We start from the raw sequence: 27,277 nt of genomic DNA, 5'->3' as shown, positions 1-27,277 counted from the left end.
GGTGGAGAAAACGAACCACCCTCGAGCTCTCACCAGCTCCCGATCCTTCACCCATTCTTGCCCTTCTTGCTCGATGAACCAACCGTTGTAAATCCTCCTCAAAATCAGATTCACTATCATCTGTGTCTCTCTTTCTCTTCCCATGAATTCTTTCTTGAGTAATCAAAATCTGTCTTGCTTCAGCCACATCATCGTTTGAGGAGTCAGAATCAGTTCTTTCAGACACAGCTACAGTCGTAGCTACCATAGACACATCCACACTCGTAACCTGTGCAGACGAGACCTGTACCTCTTCCTCTAGATCAACACGTTCCATATCGAAGAATCCTTGACCGCCAAAAGCAGCTTCAAGGTCGACGTGTTCCTCCGGTGCCACAACAGGTGCAGCAGGCAGTGATTGGTGTACCACAGGTGGTGGTTGAGGTGCTCCTGCCTGTTGCGGTGCCGGATCCCGAAACTCGTCCCCACGAGCTGCAACATACTCCGGGTTGATCAAGTACCCAAATAACAGAGTATGTCGAGGACGGAGCTCTGGTTTACTTCTGGCACTTGACGATCTACATTGGGCAAAGATCCTCTTGCTGACACTCTCCACATATCGAATCGGACGGCGCTGAGGTAATGTGGGAGCCACGTGATTCAAGATCATTTGAAGAAATCTTGGGTACATCAGGAATCTCTCACGCGCCACCGCTCGTCTTTGACGGTCTATCTCATAGAATACCATCTGACTGAAGCTATAACGCTTGTTGTAAGTCAGTGCAGTCATTGCCGACTGCATGGTCGCACCCATTCCATCCGTACCAGCCTTTCTCCCCGACATACACACGATCATCACGTGCATGAGAAAGCGCCATTGGTCTAATAAAAACCCCTTGCGTCTCTGAGTATCCCCCAATGGACCAGAATAGCCCATTCTTAGAAAAGCACCATCTCTGAATGGAGCCACGAAGTCTGTAGGGTCATCTCTCGTTTCATCCCCAAACTACAAAGCAACCCTTATCTGCTCAGAAGAGAACTGCACTTCCTGATTGTTAACTGTTGCATGCATAACTGGTGGCTCAACCCTGCAATCATACTCCACAGTCTGCCAGAAATCTTCGATGTTTGGTAAAGAGATGGGCAGAGTTGTAGTAATAGCGTGGAAGATACGCGAGCGGATAAGAAAAGAGATGATCTCGCGATAATCATCTACACCACTCGCATCCGGGTCCAATGTGATGTACATGTTATGCCCCGGGAAAAACTGACGGTTGTTGTCTCCACCTTCGTCACCACCGGCACCACCGGCTCCTGCAACAGCTGCCATATCTACAACACAAACGGTCTAAGTTAGAGAAACGTCGAGGCAGATCGTAACTTCGCTTATTACCATGAGCAAAGGTAAGATAAACATTAGTGTGCAAGCGAAGTTAGACATAGGGCGAAGTTGAGCATAACTTCGCCTATACACTAACTTCGCTTGACAACAGGTTAACATTTAAATAATATTTAAACCATTAGGCGAAGTTAAGCCTAAGGCGAAGTTAAGGATAACTTCGCCTAATCATAAGTTCGCCCCTGATTAATTAAAGTTTAAAGTAACAGGCGAAGTTAAGCCTTAGGCGAAGTTGAGAACAACTTCGCCTAAACCATAACTTCGCCTGAACTGAAACGGCAAAGGTTTAGACGGCCAAACGAGATGTCATTTGGATAATTCGATGATTGTGGACTCTTAAACACATGATTTTATGGATATCTAGACGATCAAGATGATTACGACCACGTGAAAATAAGTTTGAAAAGCGGGTGTTGAGGGTTTGAATGAACGGGGCCACAAATCGGGTCGAAACGACCTTTGATTAACGTCATTGACATAGATTATAAGATATGACGATACTACACACCTTTAAATCGGATTAAAAACTGAGATAAACAACGAGTTGTGATTCGAGATATAACTTCGCCGAGAGATTATTTGATAAGTTCGCTGGTATTTGAAAAAGTATAAAGTGTTTGACCAAAATTCTCTTTATATAGGGTCAAAGTTACACAGGCGAAGTTGGGGCTAACTTCGCTTACCCCTTAACTTCACCTGTTATAGCAACTTCGCTTGATATGAATGTTACATAACAAACCCTTATAATTAGAACGTTATGCCACTAACTTTTAAAACTTCCTTTAAAGAGTAAAATGTTACGATCAACTACCAAGTAACCAGGTATAAAACCATAAAACGACATAAGTAAAATAAAATCTTAGAAATAAAATACACGGGATCAAATTTCAGTCTTGACAGTGACTAACATATTTTAGAAAAGATCCAAACAGGAATCACACTAATTAGATGGCTGTCACATAGATCCATGTTCAGCTAGGTTATAAGCAGGTAAATAACTTAGTATGGTTTTCATCGCTTCTGTGATACGGGTTAGGTTTAATTAAGCTCAAAATATAAATGGACACCACATCAGAGATTGTGATGCCTCCTATCTATTCTCAAAGCTTATTGGGCTTTCCCCAAGTCACCCCTAGTTGACCTCGACCCGTAGTGTCTGATTAAGCTGTAAATACATCTTGATCATTTAGTGTCTTCGCGTTATGTTTCTTGCATCTTGATTGAGAAGTATTAACATTATGGGCGAAACACTAATTTTTTTTTTAATAAATATTTACACAACTTCAAAACAGTAAACAACTGCAAATCCCGAATCTGGATCACTGCGATTTCTTGACACACTATCTTCACGGGAATCAGAGCACTCACGGGCTCGTGTATGACTGGGTAATCGCTTTTCTGCCTATCATTCGGAAAGATGTATATGGAGGCATGCACAACTCTTAATGAGTTTCCATTTAAAATCGAGGAGATTTAGTTAGTATCACTTCTACTTTTACGCACCATAAAAAGCTACCATAACATACAATGACTGTTCTAAAGTCTTTTAGGCCGAATTACGTCACTAGTTAAGCACACAAAATTAGCTTGTGTATCACTTTCCAAGGTTTGATCAATTTTCTTAGAAACATTGTAATTTAACTTCCTACGAAGTGAAAGACTTGAAAAATTATTTCATCTCCCATAAAAATATTTTAAATTCTATCGCCCAGATCAAGTCAAAGTCTTCAGGTAAACGGCTATCCTGAAGATCCAATGGATCAGCTGGACCACATACGAGTATGTGTCCTTCTAACTAAGTATGAACGACTAATTTTCAGCGAAAGAATAAAACCACATCATAAACCGCCCCGGTCACTTTTAGTCAGTTGGTTAATGGCTATCCTCATAATCTACTGGTAGAAGTGAGGACCAAACACATCCGAAGATATGTCCTTCAAACTGAAGCAACCGACATAATTCTAACCGATAGTGACGTTTCTTTCTTTTTTTTTTTAAATGTAAGTAAAAGCGAAAAATATGGTTACTCGGGATTGATCATCCCATTAAGCTCAACAAGGTTTTGAAAACGAGTTCTGTCAAACGCTTTAGTAAACAAATCAGCGAAATTATCTAACGAATCAATCTTTTCGAGCACTATTAATTTCTTCTCAGCACAATCCCGTATAAAATGATGACGAATATCAATGTGTTTAGTTTTGCTATGCTTTACGGGATTGTTAGTTACTGAGATAGCAGCAGTGTTATCTATACAGATAGGAGTATGAGTGAAATTCAGACCGTAATCGCGCAATTTCTGTTGTATCCAAAGAACCTGGGAGCAGCAGTTCGATGCTGCCATGTATTCTGCTTCACAGGTAGAGATAGCAACTGAGGTCTGCTTCTTGAACTGCCATAACACTAATCTGCCTCCAAGGAACTGGCATCCACCTGTTGTTGACTTCCGATTCTGATTGCATCCACCATAGTCAGAATCCGTGTAAGCGACCAAATCCAAGTCTCCCCCTTTCGTGTACCACAACCTCAACTTAGGCTTGCCTTTGATATACCGCAGTATCCTCTTCACACCCTTCATGTGAGATTCCTTTGGGTTTGCCTGAAAACGAGCACAAAGACAAACTGCAAACATAATATCAGGTCTAGATGCAGTTAAATACATTAAGAACCTATGATTGCCCGATATTGGGTGGGGTCCACGTCTGCATCACTGTCTGAGTCAGCAGCCAGTTTGTGGTTGACGCAAAGTGGAGTATCAAATGGAGTGATGTCCTCCATCTTGAAGCGTTTGAGAACGTCTTGGACATATTTAGTCTGATGAATGAACATCCCATCTTTCTTCTGATCAACCTGCAATCCTAAAAAGAAAGTTAGTTCACCCATAGCACTCATTTCAAACCTCTTTTTCATGACGTCTTCAAATTCCTGACACATGGCGACTTTTGATGCAGCAAAGATGATGTCGTCCACGTAGACTTGAACCAGAAGAAAATCTCCCCCTTTTCTCTTGACAAACAGTGTGCTGTCGATTTTTCCTCTTTCAAACCCATTCTCAAGCAAGTAATCAGACAAGGTTGCATACCAGGCACGAGGTGCCTGATGTAGACCATATAGTGCTTTACTTAGCTTGTACACATGATCATGAATGTCTGGGTCAGGAAAGCCTGGAGGCTGCTCAACGTACACAACCTCATCGACTTTACCGTTAAGAAACGCACTTTTCACGTCTAACTAGAACACCTTCATGTCATTGTGTGCAGCAAATGCCAAAAACAAACGAATCGCTTCCAATCTCGCCACAGGAGCAAACACTTCATTGTAGTCAATCCCTTCTTGCTGATTAAAACCTTTTACAACCAGCCTCGCCTTGTTCCTGATAATTATCCCTTTTTCATCTCTCTTGCATTTGAAAACCCATTTTGTGCCAATCGCATGCACATTCTTCGGTTTTGCAACCAATTTCCAAACCTCCATCTTCTCGAACTGGGCTAACTCTTCTTGCATGGCTTCGACCCACGAGCTGTCCTTTAGAGCCATTTGATAGTTCTTTGGTTCAATCTGGCTAATGAAGCAGGTGTACAAGCACTCGTTAATGATACCTATTTCTTTGATGCTTGCGTAAACACAGGTGTCCTCATTCAAGCTTCATCTTGTTTGTACACCATCAGACAGATCACCTATCACGTTCTCCAAAGGGTGATATTTATGAACTCCAGTAGTCGGAACCGAACTGACTTTCAGATTGTCTTCCAGGTTCGAAGATAGTTCATCAATGGGCGATTGTTGTTGAGAGTGAAAAGGATTGAAGAATTCGTCTTCAGTAGGGGCAGCAGGGGTGTCGACAGCAGTTGACGAGGAAGGTTAACATTCATCGTACTGCGGTCGTTGCACAAAATTTTCTTCCTCATCATAAAGAATCGGCGTAGCTATTCTCTCATCAACTTCTGCACAATCCAAGTAAGGCAAATTAAAAGATTTAAAAAGCTTATCATAGTCGAAAGCCTCAGCGGGCCCCGTGCTTGGTTTTGGTGGTTTGTAACTTGTGATGTCAGTGTTACACACCACCTCAACCTTGCTGGTCGATAGATTAAAGACTCGTCTGTTGGGTGTCCCAACAACATATCCGACTAAAATACATTTGTCGGCTTTCTCACCAAATTTTGAGTTCGTCTTTAATATCGAACATGGGGACCCGAATGGTTCGAGACCATTCAAGTTAGGCTTTCTACCATGCATAAGTTCATAACATGTTTTATTCAATCTTTTAACAGCTAAAACTCGATTAAGGATATAACAGGCTGTTGCAATAGCTTCAGCCCATAACACCACAGGAAGTTTAGCATCAGCCAGCATTGTTCTGGCTCCTTCAATTAGCGTCCTGTTCTTCCTCTCAGCCACCCCATTTTGTTGCGGAGTATACGGGGCGCTGTACTGGTGGTCTATCCCTTTCTGTAGGCATAACATCTCCATCTGGTAGTTTTTGAACTCTGTCCCATTGTCACTCCTAATGTATTTAACCTTTCTCCCCACGATGTTCTCAACCTTGGTAATCAAGTTAATTACCAACTGAACAGTTTCATCTTTTGTCCTCAGGAAATATACCCAAGAATATCGAGAGAAATCATCAGTTATCACCAAGCAGTACGATGTTCCACCTAGGCTTTTTACATTCACAGGACCGAAGAGATCCATGTGAAGTAGGTCTAGGGTACTGACTATTGAATTGATCTTCTTGGTGTGATGAGGTTTCTTGTGTTGCTTTCCCTTTTTGCACGATAAGCATTGGTCTTCAAAGTTGAAGTTTTTTTAAGGGAACACCAAGCACCAGCCCATTCTTGACAATGTAGTTCATTTTTCGAAGATGTATATGCCCCATTCTTCGATGCCATAACTCGGACTCCGATTCAGTTGCTTTTGACAGAAGACATGATTCTTCTGTTTCCATCGCAGTCGACCTCATGTCCATTACATATGCATTCTTTTCCCTTGGAGCCTTCATCACTATCCATGCCTCTGGTATCTTGAAACCAGGATACAGTACAATCGCTTCATTTTTGGTAAAGTGCACAGTGTAATCTTTGTCACAGATCTGAGACACACTCAGCAAATTATGCTTCAGCTCTTCAACGAAATTCACCTTTTCTAACTTCATTTTACCATTAGTCACTGTCCCAATTCCAGTAATTCTACCACCACTCTCTCCAGCAAAACTTACTCTACCTCCCTGAACAGGTTTCCATTCGTGTAACAAATTCTTGTTACCAGTCATGTGCCGGGAACAGCCGCTATCCACAACCCATTGATTGTTTGCAGCCCTGTTCAGCTGTTCCTGCACGATTAAAGCAAAGAATTAAAATCTGGGGACCCAAGACCTATTGGTCTTGGGTCGATTAAATCTGTTAAAAGACATCCCGTACTTTGGCTGTCCAAAGTTAGTATTAGAATGATTTCTGTAAGTCCTAAAAGGATACCTTCTTGTAGATTGACTATGAGGCCATCCAAACCTTCGTGAGTTAAGTGAATTATAACTAGTGGTTTGGTTGTTAACAGGGAAAAACTGATATCGATTTCTTCGAAATCCTGGATTAGTCCAATGTCTGAACTTTGATGAGTTCGCATTCTTACCATTATAGTAATTACTGTTAGTTTTATTCTCAGTTTTCGGAGGCCTCATACCTCTGAATCTCTGATTCAGAGGGCAATCAGCAATCAGGTGTCCTATTTGATTGCATCTGAAACAACTCCTGTGTTCAACCTTCGTCTCAACAGTTGTTTCAGATATTGAGGTTGCATTACTACCTGTTTGCCTAACATATGGTGGAACATACGGGTTTAGAGGGGAATTCTTTTCAGTAGGTTTAAATTCCTCCCCACGTTTTAGTAACACTACCTCTTCATTTGTCTCACTAGCTTCGGATGTCTTGTCCGAATTTGATGAGACAGAACTTGGAACAGAAATCTTAACACTCGAAACAGACTTTTTCGTATCTTTTTCACTCAATTCAGGTTTTTTAATTGAAACTTTGACAGGAACTGCCTGACTAATCTCAACATCAACAGATTTCTGATTACTAGGATCATATGTATAATTATGATTATAAGGTGGTGGAACTTCAGAATATCCAATTCCTCCCCTTTTAACTGGGGAACGTTGATCACTTACGAGGTGATCAAGTATTGCAAAGGAATTTCTAAACTGCTCAAGCTTTCTGTTTAGTTCCACCACTTTCACCTGGTAATCAGCTATCTGTTTATCCCTTTAAGCAATTAGTTTGGTTTTCTCTTCTAACACTTCATAGCTAGATCAATTACACTTGTATTTTTTCAGCAAGACTTGCTTTAAGACTTCTGATATCTTTTTCACTAGCCTTAATCTTTACTGAATAACTATTTTCTCTAGTTTTAGTGTAATGATGATCTTCTTTTAACGTTTTAAATTGAGAGTCCAAACTAACGAACTGATCAGTTAATGTTTTCAATTGTTCAGACAGATTTTCACATTGCATACAAGGGAGTTCAGAACTTACCTCAGAGAGCTGATCATTACCTCTGCCATATAAGCTTGATCTACACACCAATTGTAGGTTCCCAGCCGGATCTACACGGAAATATCTCGTTCTATGTAGGTGCGGAATCCCTACGTAAGACGATACGAGCGTAGAAGCGATATACGTTAAACACAAGCAAACACACGTTACAATACGCAAAAGACACGTTGTATTGCAACTAATAACACGTGATATTCAATCACCAATTACTCGTACTGAATCGTTAATTACAAAATAAGCCGTAAACAAGAATATATAGTTATCGACAACTTCGCCTAACAGGCTAGGCGAAGTTGTTGATAACTTCGCTTGTCCACAAGTTCGCTTTTAACAGGCGAACTTGTGAGACAAGTTCGCTTAAACATCAATACAAACCAACAAACACTATTACAGACACTTGATGCTGAAATACTGACATCATGCACCAACAAGTAACAACATAGTTATCTATAATAACAAAAAAAACAATGAAAATCCATATAAACAATATACTGATTTATATATGCAAATTAATTACCAAGCATAATAAGATATTGTTAAATTCATTAAGCTGTTTAATTAAATATAAAAGAATTGTTTAAGTAAATATAATCTAAAAACTTTAAACTGTTATAAAATATAAATAATTAAGTCAATTATTATTAATAAAAAAACACACATGCTTATGGTGTGTATGTTTTTTTAACCCTACAACCATTTATTTATTTATTTATTTTTAGTTTTTTAATTAGTTTTGTATGAGGCTGAGTAATTTTGGTCTTGTTAATTTTATTTACCATAACGTGTTTATAAAAATTTGAGTTTAAATTTAAATTTAAAAAAAATTGGTATGATCTCAAACAAAAAACCAAATAACTGGTTATTTATATGAATTACATCTGAATTTGTGAATTTTGTTGCAAACTATGAAAACAATATAAATTGAGTAAACTAAATATAAGTAAATAAATTATGAAGAAATATCTTTGCTGCTCTAATTAACACAAACTGATTCAAATATATATGTTAATTAAAACATGTATTTTTATTGGATTTAAGAAAATAAAATAGTATTGGATACATGAAAATTATGTTTCGTATAATTTCAAAAATAAAAAGATACAAGAAAGCTGTGTAAACATAAATATAAGGGATTACTTCATAAAATAGTAACCAAGTTTCAGCTTTGTTTCAATCAGGTCACTGGTGTAAAGTTCTATTCTATTTATGTCACTTAACCTTTATTTAGTGTTATCTAGGTAAAGTAACACATGTTAACTTAAGAGGAGTGCGAAGTAAACATTTGTTAAGTTAAGAGGAGTGCATAGTAAACACATGCTAACTTAAAAGGAGTGCATAATAAACCTATTAGCTTAAGAGGAGTTAATAATTAACACCTATTTACTTAATAGGAGTGTGAAATAAACACCTGGTAACTTAAGAGGAGTGCATCGTAAGAACCTGTTACTTAAGAGGAGTGCATAATAAATACATGTAACTTAAGAGGAGTGTAAAGTAAGCACCTGGTAAATTAAGAAGAGTGCACTGTAAACACCTGTTACTTAATAGGAGTGCATAATAAACCTAGATAACCTGCTATCTATGTCAAATATCTAGGATTGAAACCCTAAATAGAGGTTAAGTGACATAAATAGAACAAAAGTTTACACCAGTGACCTAATTGAAACAAAAGATGAAACTTAGTTACTATTCTATGGAGTTGCCCCTACATTTAATATTATTAAGAATCTGATTATCTAAAAGGTATAATGTAGTTTAGAATAACTATATTAAAAATCGTTTAAATTCGTTTGTATCAAGTGCTTAATTATGTATACTACATTTACAATTCGCCCTCATTTTACCTTTCTTTATTTAATTTTCAATTTAATTTTACCCTCCCTTTTAACCTTTTTATATAATTTTAATTTGTTTTATTCCTTTACATCACACATTCATTTTCCATTTATTTGGCCGTTAGGACGTATGACGGTTTCCATATGGTAACTATCGCATCCCCTTCGAATATACATATATATAAACATTCACGGTTCACCGGAGCAAAGAAACATAATCCGTCAAGTAACCCATTCGAACTGCAATATAATTGCCGCCGGTAAAGATGAGGCATCATCCAACAACTGAATATAGACTTGTAGAAGTTTCACCACAGTCAGCGACACCCATAGGAAACCTGTCATCGATGTTCATTTACTGACGTAACCGCTGTTTCCATCAATGTTTCAAACCACCCTTTAATCGTAATAACCATCACCCCTTCCAAATCTATATATACATTGCCATGTCCATCCATTCTCTTACAATGGTCGCCCATGGCATTCACAGCCAGATAATGACATAACTTTTGGCATCCCAAATTATAGAATTTGTTTATAATTTGCATTATCTATACATATACAACAGACTATAAATATGATGTTGATGATGTGGACCGGGATGTTGATGAGCGAATATACTTAGAATAGAGATTTAGGAATTGTTGCTTTTTGTGATGTAATAAATTAATAATAATATTTATGGCTGTGTAAGAATTATGTTTGCATGTATATTAATCAATGTTTTCAGACCTAGACCGGACATCGACCCGGACGACTTACCGGGTCACAGGCTGGACCGGACATGAACCCGGATGATGTCATAATATATATATATATATATATATATATATATATATAGAGAGAGAGAGAGAGAGAGAGAGAGAACAAGGTTAAAATAAAAAGACAATCTTACCTAAAAAGTGTAGGAAGGGATATGAACCGTTGGATTAAATAAAACACATAGGGGTATGATTGTAAACAGTAGAATATTTTAATTATGGAATAAGTATCTATATCAACCAACTTCCCATAATTTTTGTTGTTCATTCAAATCAATTATACGTTTTTTTTTCTTCTTAAACTGTAAATAAAAATCATTCTCAATACTATCCAATTAATCTTCAAAATCAAACATCATATTAGCAATCGATATTGATAACATCTTTACATTCTCTATTCAACAATCAAGAGATGACACTGCTATTCTTTATGGAAGACTTTCAATTAGTTTTTTTTCTTTAAACATGAAAACGAATTTTGTATGTTACGTTGTAGATCTGTCTTCTTGTTCCATGTAAATCTTTGTATTTCCATTGTTTTAGGGAAACTATCATTTTAAATGTAGAGTATTATGTTTTTGTTTAACATCTGGGTCATATAATATGTGGAATCGATTATATATTTTTTTTGTTGTTTGCCAATTTCATGTGTTGTGTGTTGTTTAAATAGAAAAAAAGACCTCACATATATTATCGAGGTGTTTTAATTTCATATGGATATTAGTGTGTTTTTTATATTTAAGTAAATTTAGTGTTTTTATATATTTTGTTGACTTTATATTGGTTTCCAGGTTGATATAGTTGAAGTGGATGAAGTGTTCTCACAAAAAGCTCTATTCTTCTATAAATCTGGTTATTGTTTCGCAAAATCGAGGCGAGCGAGTGTGTTTTAGTTCATTAGCATGCCAATGTTTTCGTATAGTGTTTTATTTCATAGTGGTAGTGTTTTTGTTCAGTATTGGTAGATGAATTATTGTGTTTATTGTAATTGTGTTTTGTTTATTGTAATTATGTTCACAAACTTTTGATATTCAAGATAGTGTGTTTTAGTTCTTGAATAATTGTGTTTTTTTATATGATTGCGTTCATTGTTCTTGGATCAAAAACACGCTGGAATATAGTTTATAATGCTTAAGATAATGTGTTTTAGTTCTTCGTATTCAAATTATTGTGTTTTAGTTCATAATGTTGTTCATATATTGGCGTGTGAATTGGGTTAAATAATTAAAAGATTTTAGGTAGTTGAGCATATTTTGGAAGTTTAAGAGAAAATTGCATAAATTTAGGAGCTTCCATGATTATTACCAAATATTGTATGACAAAATACCCTTTAACACATCAATTTAGCCTTTAAAATAAAACACTCCTCTATTTCATCCCACATTCAATCTTAGGCGTTGATTATCAAGAACCTACCACTCACATTTCTTCCTACACTTTTTAGACACACTCCTCTTTTTACAATATCCCCTCCCTATATATATATGTGTGTGTGTGTGTTTAAGTTCGAGAGAGAAATGATATTAGTGCGAGAAATAAGAGAAATGAATATGAGCCACTAATTTTATTTTAGGTTTTTAAATATTTAAAAACAAATAAAAAAGATGTAAATGCAATAATAAATGCACACTCTCTTTTCAATTAATACAACTAATATAACCATAATAAGTCTCCCTCTAATTAATATATCTAACTAATTAGAGCATTCACATCCCATCCCCTAAATTTATGTGAGGGGAGTATGAAAATTATAGGGTGAGGTTTTGAGTGTAAATTATAGGGTGGAAATAAAAATGTAGTGATTTTTTGTAAATTTGGGGAAACATTTGGGGAACATTGTTTGCCCATATTTATTTTTTAATATTTGTTGGATTGGTTGTGAGTAGAGGAGAGAGAAAACTATAATGATAAAGGTATAAAAAATATTATTTAATTGAACAGGAGAGAGAAATGTAGTGTTTTTTAGTGTAATTATAGAGATAAGGATGAGGAATGGGATGAGAATGCTCTTAAACTATAATAATTAAAAAGATAAAAACACTACTTTAGTTTAATTTTTTATTTACACATTCTTCATTTTATTCAACATAAATACAATTTATTCATATAATACTATATCTTTATATTAAAAAAAATAATTTCCACTCAATTTATTAGCATATATCAACGTGTTTTTTAACACTAAATATCAAAACATAATATATATATATATATATATATATATATATTTCAATTGGTATGCCTATAAAATTTATTGTCATAATAATAATAAAAAAATATCATACAAATGTGTCCATTAAATGTAAATAATAAATATACAACATACACAAAGTTATATAACCTACACTTCTTTTGAGCAATAAAAACGTACAACATACAAAAAACATACAACTTACATATGTAATTCGACACAAACAATTATATAAACTACACAAAGATACACATATCCTACACATGCGTAGGTTATATGTTTTTCGTATGTAGGTTATATTTCTTATTCTTAGAACAAGTGTAAGTTATATGTTTTTGTGTAGGTTGTATAATTTTTATTGACATTTAATGCAAACATGCGTAAGATAGTTTTTTGTATTATTCATCACATGTAACTACATGTTGATGGATATTGATATGTTGAGTTTGAAGAAATTGGTTTTGAATAAAAAGAAATTAATGTATGAATAAATTGTATATAAATTGTATTTGTGTAAGATAAGATTTTTGTGTGTAGGTTATATGTTTTTCGTGCGTAAGTTATATGTTTTCCTTGCGTGTGTATTTTATTGATAATGAATTTTGTGTGTAGGTTATATGTTTTTCGTGTGTAGGTTATATGTTGTCTTATTCTTAGAACAAGTGTAGATTATAAGTTTTTGTGTAGGTTGTATGTTTTTTGTTGATATCTAATGCAAACATATGTAAAATAGTTTTTTTGGTATTATTCTTTATAATGTAAGTATGTGTTGAAGGATATTAATATATTGAGTTGGAAGAAATTAGTTTTGGATATAAAGAAATTTTAATGTATGAATAAATTATACTTGTGTAGAATAAAAATTCAAGAGACAAAAAATAAGTTATAAAAATAAATGTGTTCTTAATATTTTCCAATTATAATAATTTAATTAGTTATATTAATTAAGCAGATAAGTATTATGGTTTATTAGTTAAATTAATTGAAAAAAGAGAATGATTAATACTTTTTTTATTTAGCTTTAAGCATTTAAAAAGTTAAAACAAAACTAATGGCCCATATTCATTTTTCGCATTTCCTGCGGTAATATCATTTCTCTCTTGAACCATCCCCTATATATATATATATATATATATATATATATAGGGTCAAGTTATTCTACAAAGGGTAACAAAAATAAGAAGTGTGAGTAGCCATAATAATTGACATATGTCAAATGGGGACCAAAAGAAAAAGGGTATAGAGGTAATTGTACACATTTTCTCTCTCCACATGCAAGACACATGTTAATACCCCCATCATTTTAGAACGTCTATAACTTTTTCGTGTGCTATTTTTTAAAAAAAATTCATCATAATAACAAACGTTTTTTATCTTTAATATAAGTATGATTTTTGTTATATAAAATTTAAAACAAAAATTACGTCATTGTGTCTTTCCGCACACCATTGTGTCTTTTCACTTATCATTGTGTTTTTTCGTCATTGTTTCTTTCAACTCATCATTACATAAAACACAATGATTAATATATGTTACACAATAACTTGAAACGTAAAACACAATGGTGAATACGTATAACTCAATGACCTAAAACGTATGACACAATGGTGAATAAGTATAACACAATGACCTAAAACGTAAGACACAATGGTGAATATATATAACACAACGACTTGAAACGTAACAATGAAAACAACATATTACACAATGACTTGAACGTAGTATACAATGAACGCAATACTATTTTTCTCAAATTAAATGAATTTGTCACATCTCAATCCGAATAAAAGACAATGAACGTATTACACAATGACTAAAGTAAATGACGAACAAAACGACACAATGACGTAATCTTTGTTTTAATTTTTGTCTTTAATATGATTACCAATTGAAAAATATAATGATCAAACTATAATACAATTCATATGAAAACTCAACTAAAAGACACGATGAACAACAAAAAAACACAATTAAAAAAACTCATTAATTTTTTTAATTTTATATAACAATATGATACTCATATTAAAGATAAAAAACGCTTATTATATGGTGAATTTTTTTTTTAAATAATGTCATATGAAAATGTTACGAACATTTTAAAATGATGGAGGAATTGACATGTGTCTTGCATGTGGAAAGAGAGTCAACAAAGGTGAGTTATTACCTTCATGCCCTTTCTATCAATTTTTATTTATTAAATTAATCTCAGTCATTCAAATCTAAGATCAATGGACTGGATTCCTTCTCACCCTTCTCATTTTTGTTGTCCGTTGTAAAGTTAAAATACAAAGGACAACAAAAATAAGAAGGGTGAGTAGAAATCCAGTCCATTTACCTTAGATTTGAATGACTGAGATTAATTTAATAAACGAAAATTGATGGGAAGGGCATGGATGTAATAAACCACTTTTGTTGACTTTCTCTCTTCACATTCAAGGCACATGTCAATTCCCCCATCATTTTAAAACGTCCATATTTTTTTCATACGACATTTTTTAAAAAAAATTCACCATAATAATAAGCGATTGTTTATCTTTAATATAAGTATCATATTGTTATATAAAAATAAAAAAAATTAATGAGTTTTTTTAAATGTGTTTTTTTGTTGTTCATTGTGTGTTTTAGTTGAGTTTTCATATGCATTGTATTATAGATTTTAATAATTATATTTTTCTATTGGAACTCATATTAAAGACAAAAAATAAAACAAAGATTACATCTTTATGTCTTTTTGTTCGTCATTGTGTAAAACATTCATTGTCTTTTATTCGGATTGACATATGACATTTATTTAATTTGAGAATAATAGTATTACGTTTATTGTATATTACGTTCAAGTCATTGTGTAATATATTGTTTCTGTTGTGTTTTACGTTTCAAGTCATTGTGATATACGTATTCACCATTGTGTCTTATGTTTTAGGTCATTGTGTTATACGTATAGACCATTGTGTCTTACGTTTTATGTCATTGTGTTATACGTATTCACCATTGTGTTTTACGTTTCAAGTTATTGTGTAACATGTACTAATCATTGTGTTTTATGTATTAGATAATTTGTTATTATTTTATCATTGTTTTTACATACTATTATTACACAACGGTGTTATAAGTATTTAAAAAAAAAACATAATGATGAGTTGAAAGTCACAATGACGAAAAAACACAATGACGAAAAAAAACACAATGATAAGCGAAAAGACACAATGGGGTGCGAAAAGACACAATGACGTAAATTTTGTTTCTAAATTTTATGTAACAAAAATCATACTCATATTAAAGATAAAAAAAACACTTGTTATTATGATGATTTTTTTTTAGAAAAAAAATATCATACAAAAAAGTTATAGACGTTCTAAAATGATGGGGGTATTAACATGTGACTTGCATGTGGAGACCGAAAATATGTACAATTACCTTTATACCCTTTTTCTTTTGGTCCTAACTTGACACGTGTCAACTAATAACTAATAATGGTTAAACATCAGTTCAAATTTCAAATGATTATTGACCATGTATTTATTGATATATTCTATTTTAGCCAAGGAGTCTTCTATTGAAAATTTACGTATCACGGTTAATTTAGAAATTCAATCATTGCCACACTTTCAAAAACCTTCCATTTATATTATTAGTTCTTTCAATATATATGATTTATATTTCAACTATTTGAACATAAGCAATGTTTGATTGGTTGGCTAGTGTGGCATTTATTAAGTTTCTCCTATCGGTATTGTGTCTGGGTTCGATTTACTTCATCTACAGCATTTTTTATTTAATGAAAAAAAGGATATATCGGTCCGGCCGGCGGTTCAACGGTTCCGGTCGGACCGCAAACCGTCAAACCCGACCGGGTTATTAGGAAACGGGTTATACTATGCGAACCAGACTGGAATGCCTACCGGGTCGCGGTCGGACCGGTCCGACCAGCCGGTCCGGTCCGGGTTTCAAAACATTGATATTAATAATAATATTATGGAATATGGATATATATTTTTGTTTGTGGTTGTGTGTATTCGATGTTTTATTTTTTCAAACTATAAGTTGTTGGTGAACCAATCTTTTAAGACAATTTTGAACTGTATGTAACAAATAATATTAATTTAAACATCATGTACTTGATTTGAACTTAATATATCACAAATCTAACTTATGTTTGTAACCAAACATCAATAACACCGCTGCAACACGCGGGAAACGCTACTAGTTTATAGTTAATAACAAATTAATTTTTATTTACTATATTTTGACGTCAGTAGATTGTATTTGTTGATGTAAGGTTTAACTTGAAGACAATAACATAACGAAATAAATTTAAATAAACTATAGTGTATTAACGCGTTTAAAATAAACTGTTACCATTCGAAATGCTAGTCAGTGGTTGTCCAGGCGTTGAAACTGCATGTTTACAAAAATGCACTCTTAAAAAACATTTAAAGGGTAAAAGGGTAAATAAAAAATATCAAAATGACTAACCGTATGAATTACTCCTCAAACTGGAAGACATTTATTGACCAAAGTTACGTTTCTTTGATTGGGAAGACATCTGTAATAGAATATATAATATAGTTAGCATATAAAAAGGGTGAACAACATAAATATAAAAACCGAAACTTATAGAGCATGATGTTTCAATTGTTGACTTAATAAAGGATTTTAGTACACAAAACAGAAAAATTAGAAAACCGAGACAACAAATAGTATTAACTTTAGTGACATTTAAAGGTTATATATATTGGGTGTTCATATAAATATTAAATATATGAAAACTAGAAATATTACACCGAAAACAATAACATAACTTACTCTACGGGATATCAAGACTATCAGTACTTGAATCGACAAACACGATTAGAAATTTATATATGTAAAAGTGTCTAACCCACCAGTGCTATGTATTGCATATGAATTAATAAGATGTATAAACGTAAATAACATTCACCTATCCATGCTCAAATTAGAAAACTACGAAAGATGTTGATTGGAAACGGTTTAAATAAGATAATTAATAAAAAGTGATATTACAACGGAAAGTTGTTTGAAATTATAAAGAAAGGAAACAACTGTATTCATATAATTAGTCGCATATTTTGTGCTAGACAATATATATAAATTGCATTACTAATTAGTTAAATATTTAATTTTGATTCACAACTCACAATGGACTAATGAATCTAGAAATTGCATTTTGATAATTATTTGAATATTTTTGGTTGTGTGAATTTACTAAAACACATAAATACATTTGTAAATTTAATTCTAGACCATTTGTGTGGCTTAAGTTTTCACAGAGAATGGTTGTTTTGACTTCAAACATCACAAAATGTATTACTACTAATTTATAGTAGAACAATTTTGATGTGTCATACCCTAATCAAAGGCGGCGGAATATGCCCAGATATAACGATTGCCCATAAGCACATGATACTATTTAAACCGACAATATTTAACAAACTCATTTCATTTCACAACATCGAAAGTGTCACGTAACAATATTCATAACAAAATATAGAAAATCAAATATTGTTCATTTTTGCTAATATCCTAAAGGTATTTGTGACATTTTTTCCACAAGCTCCATAATCAACCAAGATGTAAACCTGTAACATTTCATAAAATAAAGTTTATCAACACAAAGGTTGGTGAGCAATTCATAATTTTGAGCATATAAATATATAGTAAGAAAGATCCACAAAACTCGTATACGAAACAATAAATAAAAGCAATAATTTGGATAAAATCGCTAATAGAATTACGTTAGCGACACCTATCTATAAGGCCATGTGTAGTGGAGGGGCTACAATTGGGGGCGAATTGTGACACGTGGCGCCTAGTCAGCAAGGAGCAGAAATTTGTTTTTAGGGTGTAATGGTGTAGGGGCTACAAGTTGGGTCCACAGTGTCTTTTTTCTTATTTTCTTTTTATAATTAAGCTAATTAAATAAAAACCAATTTATTTAAATAATTAAATAAAAATGCATTAAAATTAAAAAGAAATACAAAAAAATACATATTAATATCCATAATATTCGCGCATTTTTTCGAATCGTCGTCGTTGCAACAATGCGGCCTCTTTGTGTGACCCGGGCGCTTTGAGGGATTCGTATTCTATACTCATTTCCCGCAACTCCATCATAGCGCCAATCTTTTCGTGTTGTTTGTTGGTTTCTCTCATGGTATCATTGAGTTACTCGGCAAATTTTTCGTGTTTTTTTTATCATTTATGTGATGATTGCGGTGAGTTCCACGAGTTTCGGTTGGTTCGGGTTGTTTGTAGGATTCATTTTACTAGATTTTTTGAAAATTTTGGATATGGATTGTGTATGAAATGGATATGAAATGGAGAAGAAGGTGTATGTTTATATAGATATTTATATATTGTTTTAATTAATTAATTTTTTTTATATATTTGACCGTTGCAACGGTCAAATTTAATATAATAATATTAATCTTCAAACAATCCGGCGACAAAAGAACCCCGCCCCCGCCCCATTTCGCCCACATATCGTGGAGGGGGGGGGGTGTTCGCGCCCCTTCTAACCCATTTTCGCCCAAACTCCCGCCCTACTACGTTTGGCCTAAGGGGATGCAAATAGTCTAGGGTTTAATAGTTATCGTTAATTGCATTACGTTAATGACACCTTGCTACAAGGGGATGCCAAGTAGTCTAGGATTTACAGATCAACCAACCAAAGGCGATAAACACATAGGCATAGAATCATAGAACACCAAATCGAGAAATTATTCAAGTAAAGTACACAATAACTTTTGTGGTTTAAGACTCAAGTATAAAACATTTAGTTAAATAAGTATGAAATGTCACCCCCAAAATAAAAGATAGAAAACGGGGTAAGAAAGTACTCACATTCAAGTAATAAACTTGAAAGATGATAATTTGGAGATTTGCCGGAACGATGGGTTTAACGAACAAAGCGTAAAAGGAAAGAAGTTCGGGTTTAGAAAGGTTGTTTTGAAAGTCTTAAAATAAAATAATTGTTGAGAAAAGTAAACAATTAAAGTTCAAGGTTTAAAATGTAACTATTTAAGAATTTATAATAATACCCTAAAAATGTAAGTTTGCTCGAAACCGGGTTAAAATGCAAGAATGCAAGTGCCTTTGGAATAAAGATACTAAAACGGGTTTTAACGAGTGTTCGGGTTGTTGGTTCGGGTCTTGACAATTGGTCAAACCGAAAGTCAACTTTCCAAAATATTAAATGTTATGAGATAACTCATAAAAATCAAGTAAGGCTTAACAAAGTATGTAGATCTATTGTTTTAAAACTAACAACGTACGTTAAGCGAGTGTTCGGTTTTGTCGGTCCAAACTTTGTTATGAGATCAAGTTGGATCCAACATTTCCAAGTACTTAAGAAAATAATTAAAATCAGTTTGTAAACTATTTATAAAGAATTATACAAGTCTTGGTAGCTAAAAACACACTTTTGTGTCTTAAGCGAGTAAAAGTCGGTTTAGTTCGGTTTGGTTCGGTTTCCATCTCACAATAAGTTCATAGATGGTTTCCACATGCCCAAATATCCAAGAACTTGTATAATAATGAACAAATGAAAATACTTAAGTTTTACAACCAAAAAGTTAACAATAAAGTCTTTAAACAAAAGTTCAGTTTACGGTTCGGATCTAGTTTCGGGTTAAGACCGAGTTTAGAATCTACTAACCCATAACCATGGAACTCATAAAAATGGTTTTATAAACTGAGATATAACATTAAACATGTTTAAAACAAGTATTTAACTAAAACTAGTAAGCAAAGTTCGGTTTACAGTTTAGAGCTATTTACGGTTAAACCGAAGCATAGACCCTCAAACCCATAACCATGGAACTTGTAAATAAACTAAGGAGAAGTTAAGCATGGTTAGTATGTATAAACAAGTTATATAAGTGTATATATATATATATATATATATATATATATATATATATATATATATATATATATATATATATATATCAAGAACATGAAGTTCTCCATGAAGCCTTGCCTTACAAGGTCCGAAACCTCACCGACCGGAATCGGAGATGTAACTACCAAAGGTAACAAGGGGTATTACATTATATATATGTTGTGCCACCATAAAAAAGTATTAATAAGACTATATAAGTTAATTAGAATGAAAGATTAAACTCGGTTTGACTTTTAGAAGTCAAACCTTCAAGAACACATAAACAAACAACCTTGAATCTATGGAGTTTGAGAAAGAAATTGGAGTTGTAGAAGGGAAAAATGAAGTGAAATGGGGGTGTATATATATATGGTAATGTTGGTGGTCAAACATGGATGAGTGTTACAAGAGTTTTCATGCAAAAATGGATCAAAACAAGACACAAACAAACAAAAACGGGTTGCTGGTCTGCAGCCCCTTAGCGCCACGCTATCGGGTGTATGCCAGATTTTCCAACTTTTCATAAATGAAAATTTTAGTCCATGTAGTTCGTTTTAAATGATTTTTACGCGTTTTAAAGCCCGAAAATGATGTTTTCAAGCCCCAACAAGTATAAAACAATATTGTAACATAAAATCTATCATTTTGATTATATCATAAGCTTCGGTTTACAAAACGGGTCGGTTTACATAATAAAAGTTTACAAAACGAATACAAATCGAGACTCGAAATTGATGAATGTCACGTGATGGGTGGAAATATTTAATTTCCAATAAATTCTAACAATACATTTTAGTTTTAAATTATTTAAATTCCAAGAAGTTCTAAGAGTGCAGTGTAAGTATGAAATTTATGGGAATTGACCAATAAAAAGAAGGCAAGTGTCCAAAACCTTTATTGCTTTAATAGTATATGTAGATTATTTTCATCTATAGCGTTTTTGAAATTTTCAAATTTTCTAAATTCAAATCCATTGTTCGACTGGAATTGAAGTATATTAGGAATTGTCTATAATTATGAAATTCAAATATCATTCAAGTATATTTCGAAATTCAAATATATTGTAATTTTTGGTATTTCGATAAATTAAGCTCTGAATTATAAACTGTTGAAAAAATTAAATTTTTTAGTTATTTGGTATAATATTATTATGATTTGTTAACTGTGATTAATAGTTATAGTTTTTAATTATAATTAAATCATAGATATTAAATTTTACTCTTACGATAATAATAACAGTGAAACTTAATTTGATAGGAATTTTTTTTTAATATGAAACCTATAGTTTAATTATAATGGTCTTATACATAACTTTTTTAAAACAATATTTTAGCAACTCATAACCAGTAAATATATGATTAGTTATATTCATTTTCATATTTTATTATGAAATATGAAAATTTATTATAAATTTTAAATCTATAGTTTGACTATAAACGAATTATGTTTGAAATAGTCTATAATTAGGTTGTTTGATTTCTAAAACAACATTTTATAAATGAAATATTAACCTTTAATATTTTTCTCGTGTGAAATTTTTGGTAGTTTCAAAAATTAAGCTCCGGATTATGATTGGAATTTTATAGTTTGTATATTTAAGTATTTTAATTGATTATTCTGTTTTTGATTTAATTAAAGTTATTTCTAAATTCAACAGGTTTAACAAAAATAACCATCTCCGTACGTGCTATATAACATCCATTTATAGATGCATTCTTCACATTTATAACAATCTTTTGCCTTTGAAGCTTCTACAATGTAGGTTCTTCATCCCTTATTTATAAATTTTATATTCAAACATAGTTATTTCACATAAGTCTAATATCATTTTATTGAGAAAAGATCAAATAAGAAGTTTGATTATCCTAAGAAGGCTAGGAAGGAGGGTATTTTTGTCTAGTACTTTAATATTGAAAACCCACTTAATTTAATTTCAAAAACCCACTTAATTAAAACCACTTAATTAAAACCCACTTAAATTGTCACTTATCTCCTACAACCACCACCGCCCACCGCCACCACCTTGCCGGAAAAGTCTTCGGAAATTTCGTCGGAAAATAAAACACTATGAAAAATACAATGAAAAAGACACAATGTAAAAACACAATGGAATAAACACTATGAAAATAAAAACACAATGACAAAAACACAATGAAAAACACAATTAAATTACACAATGTAAAAAACACAATGCAAAAAACACTATGAAAAAATAAAACACACTTTGTAAAAAACCCACGAAATATTTTTTTATTTTTATATAGCAATATGGTACTCATATGAAAGATAAAAAAAACACTCGTTATTATGGTGAAATTGTTTTGAAAAAAAAATGTCGTATAAAAAAGTTATGAGCGTTTTAAAATGATATGGTATTTAACATGTGTCTTGCATGTAGAGAGAGAAAGTCAACAAATGTGTTATCCCTATTATGCCCTTACCCTTGTTTTACACTTGATGATCTCTCTAATCTAATTTCAACCATTCAATTTTAAAATGAATGGACAAGATTATTTCATATCCTTCTTAGGAAAACTAATCTTCTTATTATAACTCAACCCTCATTTTATTTATAACAACTTACAACGGAGGTTCAAAGCTTTACAATGTTGAATGAAACTGATGTTCTCAAAACCTCTCCATCCACCGTTAAGGTTAGAATTTTGAGAGTTTGGACCATCAAGGATAACAAATACGCCAACGAGGACTTCTTGATTGAGATTGTGCTCATGGATCAATTTGTAAGTTCATTCATAACTATTTTTTTTTCTCTATAATAATTACTAGCCATTTTGAAAAGTCAGGATTTTGGGATTTTGGAAAACTGTTTTTTAACCATTTTAAAAAGCTAAACTAAAAAAGACTTTTGTGATTGCCAAACACATTTTAACTTATTGCTTTTTGAGAACGCCAATAAGCTAATAAGCATTTCTTAGACTCAATCCCAAACATATATGATCGGACTAACCAGACGTGTTATCCAACATGCCCGCCCAGAACGTAGTAGATTTTTCAAAACATAGCAGGTTTTTTAAAACCTTTAATTCAAAATATTTAAATTTTATGTAATACTTGGATATGTTGAAATTAGTTATGACAATCTAGTCTAACATGTGATCTGGTAAGGTGTTGGGTTTGATGTCTGGTCCGAACTGTTAAAATAGATAACAGAATTCTCAGTCTGACAACCGCTGAGGCGTGCGTTCTGGTAACCGGGTGCACTTACAAATCAAGCTTTTCTTTAATCCTTTACTCATTTTCAAAGGGTCCGGTTATTAGATAGATTAATCAATTTTTTTTAATTTGGTGTCATAAAGTGATCATGTATTGCCATTCTGTGTTTTCATTCCTGCACACCGGCCACCTGTTTGTAGAATGCATATAATTCTTTTCATGGTAAATTGTAATTGTTGCACATATATAATGTTTATACAACTTATATCGATCACTCGCTTGGATGATAAGCTCGAGCATTGATTTAGATCAGTTTAACATATTATTTTTCAAGCTATAATTAGTGACTGGTAGGAAGCTTTCCCTTCAAGAAGGAAGTGAAGAACGCTAGAGCACGCCCTGGTTGGTAGCTCGGGACGAAATGTCCAGCTCCTCTTATCGTCACAAATGTAAGGTTTTCGTATCCCACGACATATCCACCAACCTAACATAACATAAATCTGTTTTAGCGTATCATTTAATATTAGAAACTATTTAAATAAGAATCGAATAGAATGCTTTTTACCTCGCCTTGGTACTTCCATGGGTACCATGGTGTCTTGACTGATGTTTGTAGTTTGTTTATAGCATACCTACTTGATGTCACTGATACTCTCCCGTCTGTATCTCCACTGCAATTTTTATGTTTGTTCCTATGTTATAATCGGTTAAGTATATACACATAGATATTGTTAAACTTAGTTACCTGTAGATCCAAACACTGATACCACTGGCCACTAGATCCTGAATCACAGGCAACACTGTGAAAGGCATGTCCTCGTAGTCTAACGCACTGCATTTTGTATAAAGATTATAAACGCATTTCAAAGTTTTTGTCTTTTTGAGATAAAAAGTTGGTATTAGTTATTACGTACGTGCAAGATTCCCAATGAACCGGTTTTGCATGAAGGGAATGTTGCACAGCAGGAGTGTTCAAGTAGGTATAGATGTAGTTGTCACTGCATGGATCAAATCCTGATATCTGTATCAATCATGTAGAATTGTGAATTACTTCCATGTGAATATAAATATGTCTGATTGGATTTGTTAGTTCTTACTGATGGGGTGCTATTGCTGAATGGTGAGCATAAAGGGGTGTAGATGTCATAGAAGTAGATATTGCTCAAAGCAGCGTACGCATGATCTAGATAGTCTAAACATGCATCTGTTATGTTTGCACCCTCGGAAAAGTTGCAGTTGGAATTGATCCCTTTGTGAATTTCATCAGAAATGATGGCGTGTGTCCAGAAATAGTCAAACGTTCCTGTGTTTGCCGTTTCGCTATCCACGTATGCGTTGCCGAGCTGAAGAATAACATATTAAGTATTAACATGAACATGTTCATTCTTATATTCAGTATCAACAAATAGTTTAAAGTTATTAGTAAGTCCAATACTTACAGCAATTCCTTTAAGGTTAATGACAGTTTGATTCGTGATCTTGTTGTTTTTAAGAATTAATTGTGCGAGTTGAGGCACGTAATGCCCTGCATAGCTTTCGCCCGCGATGTAAAATCTCTAGTTTTGTATTCCGGGAATCTTTCTAACCAATTGACTAGAAATGTATACGAGTCTTTCGCTGTCTGTGTGTCTCCGGTTTTATAGTCTGAAGACGTGTTTGAGTAAGAAAATCCAACTCCAGCCGGGGATTCCAAGAAAAGGACATTTGCAACTGCAAAGATTACATACCATTCTTACTCGGTTTTTGTTGCTATTAAAGATATATATATATATACAAGTCTTACCATTGTTCCATGCGTATTCATTTCGTGACAGTGTCGTATTATCAGCATTGACTCGAAACGGTCCAAGTTCCATCATGGCCCCGTTTCCAAACGAAGAGCAGCCCGGCCCTGAAACATTTATTATCATTTTTTAGTATATGAACACAAATGACTTTAAAAATGAAAAAAAGAAAAGATAATCTTTTTATTTACCTCCATTGAGCCAGAGTACAAGAGGATGAGTAGAAGAGTTGACCGGTGACTCTGCAAAATAGTAAAATAGAGCTCTCCCATGGTTGGGGTCAACGGTCACATACCCTGAGTACTGATCAAAGTCAGTTCCGGCTAGCTGACCTGGCAAACTGGATATCTTGTCGGCCTCCTTCAGCCCGTCTTGAGGGCCTATGTAAACCGGTGAGGTTGAATACTCGGCTGTTTGAACTTCGTTACTTACATGATTCACTATCGATCTTCTAGAACGTTGGATCTTGAAAGCGTGCTCAAGAGGGTCGTATCCATTACTACCGTAGCAAGACACGAAAACAAGTAGACTGAAATGAAGAGACAGTTGAAATGTGATCTTCATTGATTATAGGTGTCCTGTCCTGCTGTTTAGATGATACAAAAACAATTTTATGTAAATGTTTAAATTATGTTACTTGCGATGGAAGGTAAAATTGCGAAGAAAAAAGTTACTAATTAATAACCAAGTTTTGTAATTGTTCTATTTAGTTCATTCAATTTAGACACGAAAAGTTTTAGAGCAATAAAACAATATTGAAACTTAAGTGACTTTTATAGTTAAGAATATTTATTGGAACAATATGAAACTTGGTTACTATTTTGTGATTCTATCCGTTAAATAAATGAGACAGAAAAATGAAACAACAGATCCAAGTTGTGTAAACAACCAAAATAAATTTATGGAATTTGATTTGAATAACCTGTGAAGTTGGAAAATTTGCAGAGAATCAGTAGTGGGATGATGAGATTGAGATGATTGGAATATAAGAGTCTACAATTGGAACCTTTGTTATTTTGAATGGCAGTCAACAACTGGAATTTACTATGTAGAAGCTCAACCATAAGGCTGAGGGGTGTGGGGCTTCAGCGGGGGCGCGAGAGCCCCTCCGCTCGCGCCCCCAGGCGCGAGCACCACACCACCGGGGCGCGAGAGGGGCGCGAGCACGGAATTCAAAGCAGGCGCAAGGTGGGTCGCGGGAGAAAGGTGGCGTAAAGGAGCATTGGGAGACGTGACATAGCCGTTGGGAGTACACAAATGAGCCGTTGGGCTCTTTAATTTAATAAAAAAAAATTATTCTTCCTATATATAAACCCAATATCACCTAAAACAATTACCACACCCAAAATCACATAAAACAATTACCACAACTTCAAAAAAAAACCCAAAATCAACCCATCTTCCAAACTTTTTTTTAGTACTTTAATGTTTTTTTAGAATAATGTTTTTTTAGTACTTTAATTTTTTTTTTATTTTTAGATATTAATGTGTTTTTTTTTTAATGTGTGTTTTTTTTAATAATTTATGAGTTTTTTTAATAATACGTTTTTTGAATATATTTATAAAAAAATAATAAAAAAATCCGCTGGAGCCCCTGCTGGAGCCCCTCCACACCAGGGCCAGGGGCTCCAGCGGGGGCTCCATCACCCATCTTATCCAGTTTCTCTCTCTGCCACACGTCACAATATTATTGGCTGGAGCCCCCA

The 27,277-nt window shown here is 33.5% G+C and overlaps 1 pseudogene across 1 annotated transcript; it reads right to left on the bottom strand.

Annotated features, from left to right (window-relative positions):
• Positions 1-24,094: 24,094 nt before the first annotated feature.
• On the bottom strand, positions 24,095-26,583 carry LOC143633069 (serine carboxypeptidase 1-like; annotated as a pseudogene). Its single transcript, XR_013153625.1, has 8 exons — positions 25,763-26,583; positions 25,571-25,678; positions 25,227-25,497; positions 24,885-25,130; positions 24,646-24,808; positions 24,533-24,611; positions 24,353-24,458; positions 24,095-24,271 (listed from the first exon to the last, which is right to left on the bottom strand). The product of XR_013153625.1 is annotated as a serine carboxypeptidase 1-like (transcript).
• Between the last annotated feature and the right edge of the window lie 694 nt (positions 26,584-27,277).

Source organism: Bidens hawaiensis, unplaced genomic scaffold, assembly GCF_021521415.1.
Source record: "Bidens hawaiensis isolate Kalapana, Puna unplaced genomic scaffold, B.hawaiensis_p1.1 tig00006607_1, whole genome shotgun sequence".
Lineage (NCBI taxonomy): Eukaryota > Viridiplantae > Streptophyta > Magnoliopsida > Asterales > Asteraceae > Bidens > Bidens hawaiensis.
This window is presented reverse-complemented; position numbering and strand designations above follow the sequence as displayed.